The following is a 16,473-nucleotide window of genomic DNA, read 5'->3' on the forward strand; positions in this document are numbered from 1 at the left end:
CGTATGTCTTTTTAGGCCATAGAATCATTTTTTTGGCAAAAATCCAAAGCATTTAATCTTTCCAACTGTATATTTTTTCGTACCCAAAAAAAAAGAAATACTACTTCAAAAGTAAGGGTATTAAATTGAGAGAGAATAATATGATACTACTCTTTGTCACTCACATTTATGTATATATATAACCGTAGTTAAATGGTAATAAACTAATAATACCCTTTTCAAATGCTAACACCTAATTTTAAATTGGTCATCAAATCTCACGATCCAACTGTCAGAATGAAGCCTTATTTTTTCAATTTTTCTTATTAAAAAAAGGTAGAAACATAAGATTTCACACGATTATTTCCACACGAAACAATTATGAAAACTAATTTGTATCTCCTAAAATAACTCAAAATTTTAAATTCCATATAAATTTATGTATTAACAAGCGAATAAAGCTTTTATTTGATTGTTGTAAACAAATAACATTTCAAATATATATGTCATGCCTTGCTGTTTTGCTGGTTTGCTAAAAATAGAATCAAACAGAAATCATGTAGTAAAAGACAACATGTGTGTGTAATTTCATGTTCAATGATAGATATTCAAGAAAAAGCTATTAAATGCTATTAAATGCTAAGAGTCAATTTAAGAAATGGTCTTTGGACTATGGATTTATCTCGTCTATGGTCCCTAGATTTTAAAAATATTGCTAGTAGTCTCTGTACTAAGGGTTTATCTCGAAGTTGGTCATTTTGGCTTTCTTTAGTACGAAAATGCCCTTTTGGGGGGTTTTGGAGGGTTTGAGCAATTTGGTCTTTTTACACCTTTAACATTTTAAATCTGATATTATTTCAGTTATGTACTAAATTTGATATTATTTCAAAATTATCATTCTTCTTCCATTTTGTCATCCTTCACTTTGTTTTTTTATTTCAATATTAGATTTAATTTTATAAAATTAAATTTTAAATTTTAATTTTTAAATATTAATAAATTTTTTTAATTAAAACTATTAATTCATGGACACTATAAATATTGATTAAAACTATTAATTTTTGTTATTTAATATAATATTCAGCTGAATTGAAGAAGTACATAAAAACAATACTAATCATGATGGAAAAATAAGAGCTATTCTATTTAGCCTTTGTTCGATTGTTATAATTGCTTGTGATTGAATATTATGAAGTTGACTAAAAATTTGATCCTAATAAAATTTTTATATAGGAGTATTTTTATTGAAATTTTCTAGTAAATTTTGATTGTTTTCAAATTAATAAACGAAAATTATAATAGTCTTACATTAGATGCATATTTATTTCAGAATAAATCGTATTATATGATAATCGTGTTATATGATCTATTTATGATTAAAGCTATTAAATATTGATTAAAACTAACGCGTTATCATACCAAATTGATGAAATATTATACACTATCAATATTGATTATGACTATTAATTTTTGTTATTTAATAGTAATTTTATAATAAAAAAAAATTATTGATATTTAAACATTGAAATTTAAAATTTTGTAAAATTAAATCTAATATTGAAATAAAGAAACAAAGTGTGTTAGGATCGTCGACGAAGTGAAGGATGACAAAAGGAAAGAAGAATGATAATTTTGAAATATATCAAATTTAGTACAACTGAAATAATATCGTATTTAAAATGTTAAAAATGTAAAAATACCATATTGGCCAAATCCCCCAAAACCCTTCAAAGGGCATTTTCGTACCAAGAAAAGCCAAAAGGACCAATTTCGAGATAAACCCTTAACCCAGAGACTATTGGCGATATTTTTTAAAATCCAGGAACTATGGACGAGATGAATCCACAGTCCAGGAACTATTTTTGACTCACTATTTTTATTTCAAGGAAAAGGTTTTAAATACAATCGCCGCTTTACAGATATTTGTGACTCAGTATTTTTATTTCAATCTTTTATAAGATTCTAGAAAAAACTATATATATACTTTTATCTTCGAAAGTATATTTCTTTTCTATTAGGCCAAAAGTATCAAATCACCAAGGAAGAGTCCAAAATAAGAAGAAAAAATCAGTTACAGCAAAACAAATATAATATCTGTATTTATGATAAATTGCATTGCATAATCAATAGGAGTGTATATATATATATATATATATATATATATATATATATATATATATAGATATATATATATATATATATAGGGAGATGATCAAAATAAGAATGCATTTAAATCCAGAAATGCAGCCCAAATCTTGGCTCTAGGATTAGATTATCTAATGGTCAATAATTAACCTAAAACACGGAAGGTCATAATTAAGTAGTTTTAGGTCATATTATAAGATTTGGGTTTATGTCATGTTAAGATCATTTTAGGTCATGCTTACAAAGCATGACCTAAAAATAAACTAACTATGACCTAAAAATGTCTTACGTATGACTGTGTTCTACGTTTCTGTATTTAAATCTAGTTTTCATAGATCAAAACCCTATATATATATATATATATATATATATATATATATATATATATATATGGAGATGATCAAAATAAGAATGCATTTAAATCCAGAAATGCAGCCCAAATCTTGGCCCTAAGATTAGATGATCTAATGGTTAATAATTAACCCAAAACACGGAAGGTCATAATTAAGTAGTTTTAGGTCATATTATAATATTTGGGTTTATGTCATGTTAAGATCATTTTAGGTCATGCTTTGTTAACATGACCTAAAAATAAACTAACTATGACCTAAAAATGCCTTACGTATGACCGTGTTCTGCGTTTCTGTATTTAAATCTGGTCTTTATAGATCAAAACCCTATATATATATATAGGGGTGTATTCAGATTAAAACCATAATGTATATTAAAACATCAAACCATGTAAAATAATGTACATTATACACACTAATAATGTACATTTTATTCATGTATAATGTACTGTCAGCATAATGTACAGAATTCATAAAATGTAAATTTACATTATTAGTGTGTACAATATTTAGAACAGTACATTATACATGAATAAAATGTACATTATTAGTGTGTATAATGTACATTATTTACATGGTTTGATATTTTAATATACATTATGGTTTTCATCTGAATACACCCCTATATATATATATATATATATATATATATATAGGTTTGTGTTAAAATGACAACACCCCTTAAGGTAACACCATACCACCAATCATAGCCAATCATTTGTACACATGGACGAATAATCAGCTGCCATGTGGCAATCATAAAAATTGCTCAAGGGTGAATTTTCGCGGACTGCAATATCCAATACGCAAGACTGCAATTTTTCTCGCCTGCAATATCTAATACGCTGGACTGCAATCTATAGATTGCAGTCTAGTGTATTGGATATTGCAGTCTAACGTTTATAATATTGTAGTCTAGCGTGGTGTCACAGTGTCATTTTAAGAGTGTTGTCATTTTAACGCACCCCTATATATATATATATATATATAAATATATATATATAGGGTTTTGATCTATGAAAACCACATTTAAATACAGAAACGCAGAACAAAGTCATACACAGGGCATTTTTAGGTCATAGTTAGTTTATTTTTAGGTCATGCTAACAAAGCATGACCCAAAATGATCTTAACATGACATAAACCCAAATCTTATAATATTACCTAAAACTACTTAATTATGACCTTCCGTGTTTTTGGTTAATTATTGACCATTAGATCATCTAATCCTAGGGCCAAGATTTGGGCTGCATTTCTGGATTTAAACACATACTTATTTTGATCATCTCCCTATATATATATATATATATATATATATATATAGGGGTGTACTAGTATAACAACTAATTTTAAAGTTACAACGTACATCCAACCACGTGCTGGCACATGGCACGAAAAATGCAATATTGTATACAGAAAAATGCAATACGCATTTGTAGAAGCTATAAATGAATTTCGGCAGATTGCATTTTTGTTATATGCAGATTGCATTTTTTATTGTTAAGTTTTGCATTTTAGATATTGACTATTTAAATTGCATTTTATATATAGACGGATTGCATTTTTATATGTGAAAATGCAAAACTTAACAATAAAAAATGCAATTTATGTGAAAATGCAAAACTCAACACTATAAAATGCAATTTACATACAACAAAAATGCAATCCGCGAAAATGCATGTACAACTAGATTGCATTTTTGTGTTTAAAATATTGCATGTTTTGTGCCACATGGCAGCACCAGATTGGATGTACGTTGTGACTCTAAATAAGGGGGCACCCTAGTGCTCCCCTATATATATATATATATATATATGTCACGACCACAACTCCCTAGTGCTAGTGAGCGTAGCTATTTCGTGACTAAACAAATCTCAAACATCAAGGGACAACATAAAAAGGATGAAATCACTCAAACCAAAAGTATCAAAGGCATATGGGTACATAATCAAAACGTGATCAGAGTATCAAGACTAGGTTCAAAGCTTGCTAGTACATAATTCTAGGTTTTGCAGCGGAAGAGTCTAAGACAAAATAGCACGTATGAAGACATGCTACTTTGGGCTACCTAACTACTTATTAAAAAGAAGCTTGTCCCAACACCTTCGCCTGCTCGTCCACGTTCAACCTGCACATTTGAAAATAACATGCAGGGCTGAGTATTTGATATACTCAGTGGGCACATTGCCAAAATAGTTCTATCTTTAATTGTCAATGCCACAGTTGAGTGATCACGGGGTTTTACTTAAAAGACCCAAGTCACTAAAATACTTTTCCTTTAGTAAAGATTTGATTGCGCAATCACGTAACATAGATATACCATATCTGAACCTTGTGTGAACCGGGAATGTGGCCACATTCCACGACGGTCACTGGACCGGCCAACCCCTTTTGTTAGCTCACGATCCCCTTATGTGTACACTAGTCCGAGTAGGGTTTGCGGCCCTACTGGGACCCGAATTCGATTTAACTTGATTTGGCATAGCCAAGCAGATAGGTAATCATAAAACAAAACATGGCATGACAACATACTTGAGCAAAGAATCACATTTTCATACTAAAAACACGTTTTAAAAGAATGCCCACCTCAAAAGCTAAAGCTCCTTCCGGAATTTCCTTAACTCGGTCTTAGATGACGTTCGAAGACGTCCCTTTAGGAAATAAAAGATACTTAATTAGATTTTTGAGATATCCATTAAGCTTAAACATGAATGCATCCTAAGTGCGTGATCATTTTATTCTTCCTCTAAATTTTCTAGAAGAGTTCTAGAATTCTTGAATATTAATTAAATCAGTAGATTTAATTAAATTGGGAAAATTATTCGCTTAGCTAGAGGGTGCTACCTCCTATGCCATTTATTCAAGTACCAAAAATTAGGCTCGAGGTCTACTCATTGTTAGCGTATCGTATTTTCTTAAAATTAATTATTTGAGCACTCATACTAAATTCCGGAAGAAAAACGACTTATCCTCATGGAACTTAATTAGCGGACTATTATTTAATCCATAACGTAGGAGAGTCCATGGTTTAATTAAATTCTTAGCCCACATTTTATTTAATTGGTGGCACAACCTATTACTAAAGAGGCCCAACAAAATATAAAAAAAAGGGAGGCCCAAATTAATACTTATCACTAGCCCAAACATAAAAATAAAACAAGAGGCCCAACAACAAAAAAAAATGAAGCCCAACTACTCCCTTCCCTAAACCATCGGTGTCTCTCTCTCAACAAAGTCACAAAATCCCCAATTCAACACACACAACCCTAATCCATTCTCCCTCCTCTCTCTCTCGGCGGTATCGCCTCATTCTCACCGCCACCGTCGACGCCTCTCGCCGGATTATGAGCTCGATCTCTCAGCTGCTACACAGCACCGCCGCTCGAAGCCGGCCCTGGACCGGTGACAGCCGGTGTCGTTGCGTACGTGAGCTCAGCGAGGCAGCACCACCATCGCAGTCAGACACTCCGTAAGGCGGGGTTGTCGCCTGTGCTCCTCCGCCGCTCTCCGTTGAAATCGCGGAGGAGTTCTCGGCATCTCCGTCGCGCCGGCCATTCCCGCCGTCGCCGCACGGCGGAGGCCTCGCCGCTTCCCGACGCGGTGGAACAGCCGTTACTGTCCCGGTTAGGGAGAAGGCGTCGCCTTTCCCTTCCTCCGGTTCCTCTCTATAAGCTAAGTTTTGCTGCCTTCCTTTGCTTAGCTCAAATCGGGGTTTATTTAGCAACCTATGTAAAAATCGATTCTTGACTATTGGTGATGTTCAAGCTTTGATCTTGTGGGAGTTTGATTATTGAATCCATTAATTGAGTTTGTGGCAGAAGCTCTATGTTGTGATTAATGGGGATTCCTTGAACTTGTTGGGATTTATTTGTTTGCTCACTGGAAAGAGCTTAACCCTTAAAAAGAACTTGCTACAAAACTATAGCATAAAGGCAGCCTATCGTGCTTGTTTTATATTGATTGTGATTCCTAAGTTGTGGTGACTCTATATGATGGCATGAAAAATGATTGGGAGGAAAGGGTGGAGGTGTATTACCTCTGAGAATTGAAGGAGTGGCTGACTTGCTGCTGCTTACTACTTGCTCTACCCTCTAACTCTCTGTTTTTGCTGAATTTTGAAGTGTGGGTGAAAGGAGTTGGTGTGTGGTGTGGAGGGGGATTTATAGGCAGATTGTGGGGTACTCTTGAGCCTTAAATGGCTGCTGTATCGTTTGTTGCTATGCTGCAGAAATCTCACTTTTAGTGATCTCCTTGTCTCTCCTTCATGGCTGCAAAACTTGCATCTTTATGGGTACCTAGTACTAGTTATTAATTGGGATTTGTTTGATTTGTAGAGAGGCAGGGGATGTGGTGCCAAGGGCTGCATTATGAAGGGTGTGCAGGCTGGAATTCCCCTTTTTTGGCAAGTTCTTGGTCTTCAAGGAAAAAGAAGGTTTGTTTTCTATCCCTTCCTAAGTGTTCTATTAATTGCTCTTGTCTCATGGTCATTAAGGCTCGTTTTTATCTTGCAGGTGAGAGGAAATCTCGGCTCCCATCCAGCAGCACTTCGAGCAGGCCCGGATTCACCGATTGGGCCGACGGGCCGCCCGAAACGGGCCCTAAGTCGGGCCTGAAGAAAAGGCCCGGATGCACACCCCATTTTAGATATTTTCCCTTCCATGTTTATCTTTCTTTGGGGACTTCATCCGTGTAACTTATCCTATAAATTGTTGTTCACTAAACAAAAGTCTTGTTCTATATTTTGAAGTGTTTGATGGTTAGTTGTTCTTTTATTGTATAAGTAAAGCTACTCGAAAATTTTTGATATCCTACGGTGTATTTCCAATACTTTTAGTTCATTTGATTATTTAGCTTTCACTTGAACTAAAAAGAATTAAACCTCATAACAAGGGCTCGAGTTCCAATAACTTTTCATGAACGAAAAACTACACATCCTTAGTTCGTTCTAAAACAAAACGAAGGAAAGAAAAAAAAATGATGTGGGTATTACATTCTACCCTCCTTAACAAAAATTTCGCCCCGAAATTTCGCTTATGTTACTCAAACAGTTCTGGATACATTTCCCTCATTTTGTCTTCCAATTCCCACGTGGCTTCCTCGTGACTATGATGCTTCCATAAAACTTTCACCGTTACAATAGATTTATTCCTCAATTCCTTGACCTTCCTATCCAAGATTGCCTCAGGCTTCTCTTCATAGCTTAAGTCTGGTTCCAAAACCATCTCCTCTTGGTGGATTATATGTTTTGGGTCGAACACATATTTCCTCAATTGAGACACGTGAAAAACATTGTGCACGTTCCTGAAACTCGGTGGGAGTGCCAATCTGTACGCCACAGGACCCACTTCTTCTAAAATTTCGTAGGGTCCGATGAAACGTGGACTTAGCTTGCCCTTGACGCCGAATCTTGTAATCCCTTTAGACGGAGACACTTTTAGAAAAACTTTATCTCCCGCCTCGAACTGCAGGTCGGTTCGGCGAGCATCCGTGTAAGACTTCTGCCTGTCTTGAGCTTCCTTGATTCTCTCACGGATCTGGCGGACGATCTCTATCATCTCCTCTACTGAATCCGGTCCCAGCGTCTTTCTCTCACCGACCTCATCCCAATAAAGTGGTGATCTAATACTGTACACTGCAAACGCGTGTTTTTTCACGAAACTTAATCCTAGGCGTCCATAAACGAGATCTAACGGACTATATTGGTGGTATGATGTTATCCTATCTATGGTGGCACCCTAGTGCACCCCTATATATATATATATATATATATATATATATATATATATATTTATAGGGGTGCGTTAAAATGACAACACTCTTAAAATGACACTGTGACACCACGCTAGACTGCAATATTATATATGCTAGACTGCAATAGTATAAACGCTAGACTGCAATCTATAGATTGCAGTCTAGCGTATTGGATATTGCAGTCGGGAAACATTGCAGTCTAGTGTATTGGATATTGCAGTCCGTGAAAATTTATCCTTGAGCAATTTTTATGATTGCCACATGGCAGCTTATTATTCGTCCACATGTACAAATGATTGGCTAGGAATGGTGGTATGGTGTTACTTTCAGAGATGTTGTCATTTTAACACAATCCTATATATATATATATATATATATATATATGTGGCAACATGACAAGCACATGATTTTCAGATCCAATGGCCTAAAATGGTGGTATGTTGTTACAATAAAGAGTGTTGTCATCTTAATACATCCCTATATATATAGGGTTGTGATCAAATGAGATTCATTAGGCTAAATGAGAAATGAGATGCAATAACAGCCACTCATTTTTATTAAATGAGTGGTCCAGATTTTGCCACACAAAAAATATTTTTAGATTAATTTATTATGAAAGGGTATAATGGTCATTTCATTTTTTAATTAGGATTCTTAAGAAATTTTCTCCTCTCTGCAACTCAAAAAACCAGATACATACGCTTCAGAAATTTTCCATCAAATTCGCGAACGATGACGGCGAAGTCGCGGCAGCGCTGCATCGCGATGATCCGAAAATGGCGAAGAAACAGAAAGGCGAAGGCGCCGGTGGTTTCACAAATGGTGACGGCTCCGGTGGTTTCCTCATCTCCAATCGGAGAATCGCACGCCGCAAACCCTAGAAATCTCCACCGCCGGAGCAGGAGATCATCTCGATTGTTGAATCGAGCGGCGGTGGAGGGGAATTCGCCTTCTCCGGCGTGAATCGCGAGCATAAGCGAGGTCAGATCTGTGATCATCATGGAGTTGCTGATTCCGATGATAGCCTGATGCAATTTGTTATTTTTCTCATTGAAATCTAAATTTCGTGGAACCAATTGCATGTTTGAAATTCCAACCTGTTATATGTGCAAATCTTAGCAATGATGTTTAGTGTTTTAAGGTGCATGCAGGATTTTCATTTTTGGATTTGGACTAAGTTGTAGGCTATTGTATATGTGTCCTTTTTTATTTGATTTAGGTACAGAGCCATGTGATTTGGTGCGAAAATTTTTGATTTCTATCTGACTAGCTATGCACTCTAGGTGTTTGATGATATTCCCCAGTTGAGACTACATATATAATCAATATCAACTACACACATATAATGTCAACTACATATACAATTCATGTCAACTACACACATATATTGTCAACTATGTGTATAATCCATGTCAACTACATATGTGAATTATAAGTGTTATTTGTTAGTTGTTGACATTCGATATTATCGCTATTGATATGTGAATTATAAGTGTTAATTTTTAGTTGTTGGCATTTTAATACGAGTTGTTGACATTCGCTAATCTCACTATTGATATGTAAATTATAAGTGTTATTTTTTAGTTGTTGACATTCGATATTCTCGCTATTGATATGTGAATTATAAGTGTTATTTTTTAGTTGTTGACATTTTAATATGGGTTGTTGACATTCGATATTCTAGCTATTGATATGTGAATTATAAGTGTTATTTTTTAGTTGTTGACATTTTAATACGGGTTGTTGACATTCGCTAATCTCGCTATTTTAGTTGTTGATATCTTGTTAAAAGTTATAAAACATATCACAAAACTTGCAGTGAGTTCAAGGAGATGAAGAAAACAAGATATTGTCTCAGTTATGAAAAAAATTAATTCCTATTCTGATAAGTTGCAATATCGAATCATAAGTTTCTACTGATACGAATACCTCTTCGAGTACAAAGGACCTTATTTAACTGTGAACAAAAGTGAAGGTGAGCTGAACTCACTCCTTCACACGATTTTCCACTGTCTCCTGTTTGGAAACCTTGACCTTGATAGGTAAGGTGAGTGACAGATCGTGTAGAAGAGCACCTGGAGCTTTGACCATTGAAATGCTCTGTTCCAGTTCCCTTGTTGCCTCCCTCTGCAACTGGGCCTTCTTCGGCTTCAGTCTGTCCAGATTCACAAGGCACGTAAGTTGCTAGTAACACCGTGTTTATCTTTGATATCTTTGTTGCTATTATGTGTTGTTGTTTGGTGTGTTACTGGAATTGCTTTGAAGTGATATGAAGTAAAATGAGTTAAAATAACTGCAATTAATCACTAGTTAATTGATGAGGAAATTATTGAATCTCGCTTTGGAAAAGGAGTTAGATAATAGAGTATATTATTGATGAATGTAACTGATTTACGTAGGTGAGGTAAGAGAAGCGTGTGATAGGGTAGGATTTGAAGTGGTTACTGTTCGAATTACTGATTGCCTTTTTAATTCAAAATTTGTGAATTTATTTGTTAATACTGTGGATTCAATTTCTCTAAAATCGAAAGGAAATTACAATTAATTTGTGAAATATATGGATGCAGCTTTTAATTCGATTGTGTTGCTGGAATTTTTGAGTTGTGTAGATAAGGTGTTTGTGATATTGCCTAAAATATTATTGTTGACAGAAATTATATAAGTTGTTGACATGGAGATGTTTATTTTTTACATGAATTATATAGCTCGTTGACATAATAACGTTTGTTGTTGACATGAATTATATAGGCCGTTGGCATAAATTTTATGAAAAATGTTGTTGACATAAATTATATGTAAAACATTGTTGTTGACATGAATTATATGTAAAACGTTGTTGTTGACATAAATAATATAGGTCGTTGACATGAAAATATTTGTTATTGACATTAATTATTTGTAAAATGTTGTTGTTGACATAATAGTTGACATAAATAACGTTTGTTGTTGACATCGTAGTTGACATGAATAATGTTTGTTATTGACTCGTAGTTGACATGAATAATGTTTGTTGTTGACATCGTAGTTGATATGTGAATTATAAGTGTTATTTTTTAGTTGTTGACGTTTTAATACGAGTTGTTGACATTCGATATTCTCGGTATTGATATGTGAATTATAAGTGTTATTTTTTTATTTGTTGACATTCGATATTCTCGGTATTGATATGTCAATTGTAAGTGTTATTTTTTAGTTGTTGACCTTCGATATTCTCGGTATTGATATGTAAATTATAAGTGTTATTTGTTAGTTGTTGACATTTTAATAAGAGTTGTTGACATTCGATATTCTCGATATTGATATGTGAATTATAAGTGTTATTTTTTAGTTGTTGACATTTTAATACGAGTTGTTGACATTCGATATTATCGGTATTGATATGTGAATTGTAAGTATTATTTGTTAGTTGTTGACATTCGATATTTTCGGTATTGATATGTGAATTATAAGCGTTATTTTTTAGTTGTTGACATTTTAATAAGTGTTATTTTATTGAATGTTGAAGATTTGAAGATTTGAATGTTGAAGATTTGAAGATTTGAAGATTTGAATGTTGAAGATTTGAGTGTTGAAGATTTGAATGTTGAAGATTTGAAGATTTGAAGATTTGAATGTTGATGATTTGAAGATTTGAAGATTTGAATGTTGAAGATTTGAAGATTTAAATGTTGAAGAGATTTGAAAATTTGAAGATTTGAAGATTTGAATGTTGAAGATTTGAAGATTTGAATGTTAAGATTTGAAGATTTGAAGATTTGAAGCTAGAGTTTTAGAGAGGATTTTAAAAAATAATTTCAAATACAATTTAATGAAATGACAATTATATCCTCGTGTTGACATAATGTGATAGTTGTTGACATTAAGTTAATCTTGTGAATTAATGGCTGAGATTGCATCTCCTTTTTCAATTATGCCCAAAAATCTCATCCTAACAAGACCATATATATATATATATATGTATATATATATATATATATATTTATATAGGTGCACTAGGGTGCCACTATAGTTAAAATAACATCATACCACCAATATCCACCCTTAGATCTGGAAATCCAACGCTCAAGATTTAATTTCGTGAACAGAATTGAGATTGTTGTCTAGTGTATACCAAATTGCTGTCGGGGGCATCTTAGTCATTTCAAACCGATTCAAATTAGGGTTACCCCCAAAAATACCGTCATTCTCCAAATTCGCCTCTCTCTCTCCCCGACTCTCCAAAATCTCCGATTCTCCAAAATATCGCCGATCCTCCACCTCTAGATCCCGTCGCCTCCGCCTCTGCCTCTAAATCCGACCGCCTCCGCCCCTACACCATGTAACTTCAATTTCCAGCCACGACTACACGGTGAATCGCGCGATTTAGGGCTAATTTCTGGAATTCCGGACGCCTACAACAAGTAATCGGTGAAAACAGTTAAGAAGGTATGTTAATTGGATTCCGTTTAGGGTTGAACGAAATAGGTTTCCAGAATGTTACATTGTTGTGAATGCAGATTTATGTATGTGTATTATTCATTCAATTGATGCCTTGTTTAATGTTTCGATCTGAGGTTTTAGTCTGTTTTTGGTGATTTTCGAAATTTTATAGTTATTTGCTCCATGTAAGAGGGTTTTTTGAAGCATTGTGACAGACTATTGTGATTTTTTGTCTATTGGATTAAGTATTGTTGTACTCGAAGTGAATTGCTGATTTGGTGATTTGCTTAGTTAGTGATTTGCTTATATTAATGTATAAAAGGGGTTATGTTACTGCATGATTCATTTTGTGGATGATTTGGATGTTATTGGTTTAATGCAGTGTAAAGAAAAATTTAAATGGTAAGAAAAAGAACAATATCACAGGTGGAAGAGGAAGAATCTGGAGGGGATACAAGTGAAGCTGAAACTAGAAGTAATCATGAAAATATGAATGAGGAAGAAGTGGAAGCTGAAACAAGCACAAGAATAAACACGAATGCAGTATTACTTGTTATATATTGCAGTGGGTCATTTATAACAATGCAGTCTTATTTGTTATATATTGCAGTGGTCCATTTAGAATAATGCATCATGATCTTGCAGTTTTGCATATTTACACTATTGATTTGGATTATATGACAATCTTTGTCTGACAAAAATAGTCTATATATGAGTTAGTGCAAGTAACAAAATAGATAACAGTGTTCAAAATCTAAGCATTACTGTATAGATTAAATGAACTTTTGCTAATTTTAAATTCTGTTTCAAGTGATATTAGTTATAGCAATTATTGATAATTCATACCTAAATCATGACATGATTAGATACTTATCATTCTACTAGTTAAAATGAGGGACCAACAAATAAGATAATTTATGTCATATTGTTGTGTTACTTCTTATACATTGCAGTGCAACATTTAAAATAATGCAGTCTTGTTTGTTATAGATTGCAGTGCACCATTTAGGATAATGCATCATCTTGCTGTTTTGCATGCTATATTGCTTTATTTAATGGTATATATTGTTGTATTGCTTGTTATACATTGCAGTGCATCATTTAGAATAATGCATCATCATCTTGCAGTATTTGTTGTTCTATATTGCAGTCCATCATTTATAATAATGTAGTATTGATTTTTTTTTTTTTTTTTTGTAGTTTTGATAAGATTAAACAAGGGTGTGAATGCCCTGCTATTCAGATTAAAGCTAGAAATATTTGGAAATACCATGGAGTATCTAAATGGAAAGCAAAAAAGGGATATAATTGACCTGGGGTTTGGGGCACTTCTGAATTTCAAGTTAAATTTCATACCTCCAAAACTGGGATTCTGGGTTGCATCATACTTCAATCCCATTGCTTGTGGGTTACCTATAGGAGGGCCAGGGACAGAATGCAGGCACATCGACGAAGTTGATGTGCATCTGACGCTTGTCCTTCCTAAAGGAAAAAATCGTATTGAACGGAAACTCCGGAAGCATGATTTGTCGTGGATGGAAGCCATTGCAAAGTCTCTTAAAAAACCAAGGAAAAATATATATGTTGATGACATTGCCATCCTGATGTTGAATGAGGTAGATGGTGGTGACCAATTCAAGAGACTGTTCTTGGTGCTCATGGAATACTGTTTTATAGAGACCCCAGCAGATGGACCTGTTATCCCAAAGATCCTACATATCTTGGATGATTTGTCAATCATCCATGAATACAATTGGTGTGAATACGTCATCAATGTTTTGTTAGATGTGCATAACAGATGGCTGAACTCCTCTAGCAGATAATACACTGGTCCAATAGTTTTCCTTATTGTAAGTGTAACTTTCTTAAAAAAAAAATTTAAAAATGCATTTACTAAAGTTTTTTATGCTTCTGTACGTCAGGGATGTTACATGGACAGGATGATAGTAGGAAGAAGAACAGTTGAACGACGTTTCCCATCAATTAACATGTGGGAGTTGGAGGCATTAAAAGCAAGAGAAGCCCTAGAGATCAATGCTGGTGGATTTGGGCTGGGTTACTATGATGACAGAATGCCACAACAACTTGTTGATGATGACAAAGCATTAATCCGAGCGCAAGAGCAACAAATCTTGGATGAGGTGAATGATATGGCCGGTCCTTCAACTTCAGCAGAAACAAATCAGCAACACAACGAGGAAATAGAAGCAAGGAAATTTACTGCTGATGTCTATCGTGCTGGAAATCTTTTGGCTGATGGAATATTCAAGTTTGCTGCTACGTTACATGCACCACCAGAGCACATACGTGAAATGAATAGTTTTAAGGTAGCATCTGCAGCGGGGTTGATAATGCCGACTAATGGAAAGAGAGAGAAGAGACGGATGAAAACAAAAGATCAAGTTGAAACACTTGCTCAAAATTTGGATGACGAGGATCTGCAGAATCCTGACTGGCTGGCAGCAATCGAAAAAATGATGAGTGCTCTAGATAAAAAAATTGAATTGGAAAATTATATGCCTAATTGGAATCCGTTTGATGGTGATGACAGTCAAGTAAGTTTTTCTTATTGACTACACTTTTGCAATTGGAGATTGTTCATAATGATGGTTTTATGAATATGCAGAATGTGCAAGCACAAGGTGGCCAGTCGAGAGGTGAGAAATCACCTGTTGCAGATCAAAGTCGTGGAAAGGAAAAGATGGGTGATGCAACTGAAGAAGGGAAGGAGCCTTCACAGGCTACGTGCCCATCGAGCCCAGCTGCAGCTGCTGCAACAAATGAGCCTTCAAAGGATAAAACTGATAGTACATCGGCTCCTGCAGAGGTATTATATACATTGCATAACACAGTTTGAATTGTTGCAGATTAGTATATTATATATTTCACATTATAATGCATTTGTGTTTGTGGCTATTGTAGAATGTCTGTGAAGAACCTTTGAAGCCTCCACAAGGAGTGAAAACTGCAGCTTTAAAGGACACGCAAAAGGCTGATGCTGCATCAAATGTGAATGATCCTTCCAAAGAAAAGGAGGAACATGTATATAATGCATCTTGCCAAATTATACTATGCATTCTTAAGTTTAATAATTGTAATATTGTTTGTTGTAATTTCCAACATGGACAAAAAACAATCTCCACCCGTGACAAGACAAAACATAAAGTAAGTGATGCAATCAAATCTCCTTATGCTGTGCGTGCAGTTACAATGTCAAACAAACTAGCGGGGGATGAGAGGGAACTGTATTTTTGGATGATGAGTACTGAAATCAATGCCACGTATGTTTCGTATGAAATTATTTTTAATACCAATTGTTTATTCAATAATTGTACAGAATGATAACATCCTACATTTTGTAACAGGGAGCTGATTGTATTCAACATCAACAACTTGAAAATTACTCATGCTCAACTAATGTCAATGCTGCCATATGCAAGGATCCATGTTGCAGTCATAGATGGATGGAGTTGTTACTTAAATTTGAATGAGAATTTCAAGTCCCGCACATCACCCAACAGATTGTTTCTGTCTACTTTCCCCTCCGTATGTCTCAAACACTTAATGCATATTAGACTTCTCGTATGGTTGTCCTAATTCTTATTTTCTTTGGCTGCAGAATGGTACAGTTGTGGACCCAAAGACTGATTGGAGCAATGATCAGACAAAGGAGGTCTTTCATGAAAGAATCATTGATGAGCTCAAGTATATCCAAAACTTCAAATGGGAAAATTACAGTCTGGTAATAAACTATCAATACATTGAACTACAATATGTTTCTTAGTAGAATGCAATTAAATATACTCATTGTTATGCAACAGGTTTTTTT

At 34.4% G+C, this 16,473-nt stretch overlaps 1 long non-coding RNA gene across 1 annotated transcript; it reads left to right on the forward strand.

Annotated features, from left to right (window-relative positions):
• The first annotated feature begins 5,760 nt into the window (after positions 1–5,760).
• Positions 5,761–7,280, forward strand: LOC125193455 (uncharacterized). Its single transcript, XR_007171580.2, has 2 exons — positions 5,761–6,906; positions 6,986–7,280. It is a non-coding gene; the product is annotated as an uncharacterized LOC125193455 (long non-coding RNA).
• Positions 7,281–16,473: the final 9,193 nt, after the last annotated feature.

The sequence above is a fragment of the Salvia hispanica genome, chromosome 4 (genome assembly GCF_029641045.1).
Source record: "Salvia hispanica isolate PSC_SH4W2 chromosome 4, Shi_PSC_v1, whole genome shotgun sequence".
Taxonomy (NCBI): domain Eukaryota; kingdom Viridiplantae; phylum Streptophyta; class Magnoliopsida; order Lamiales; family Lamiaceae; genus Salvia; species Salvia hispanica.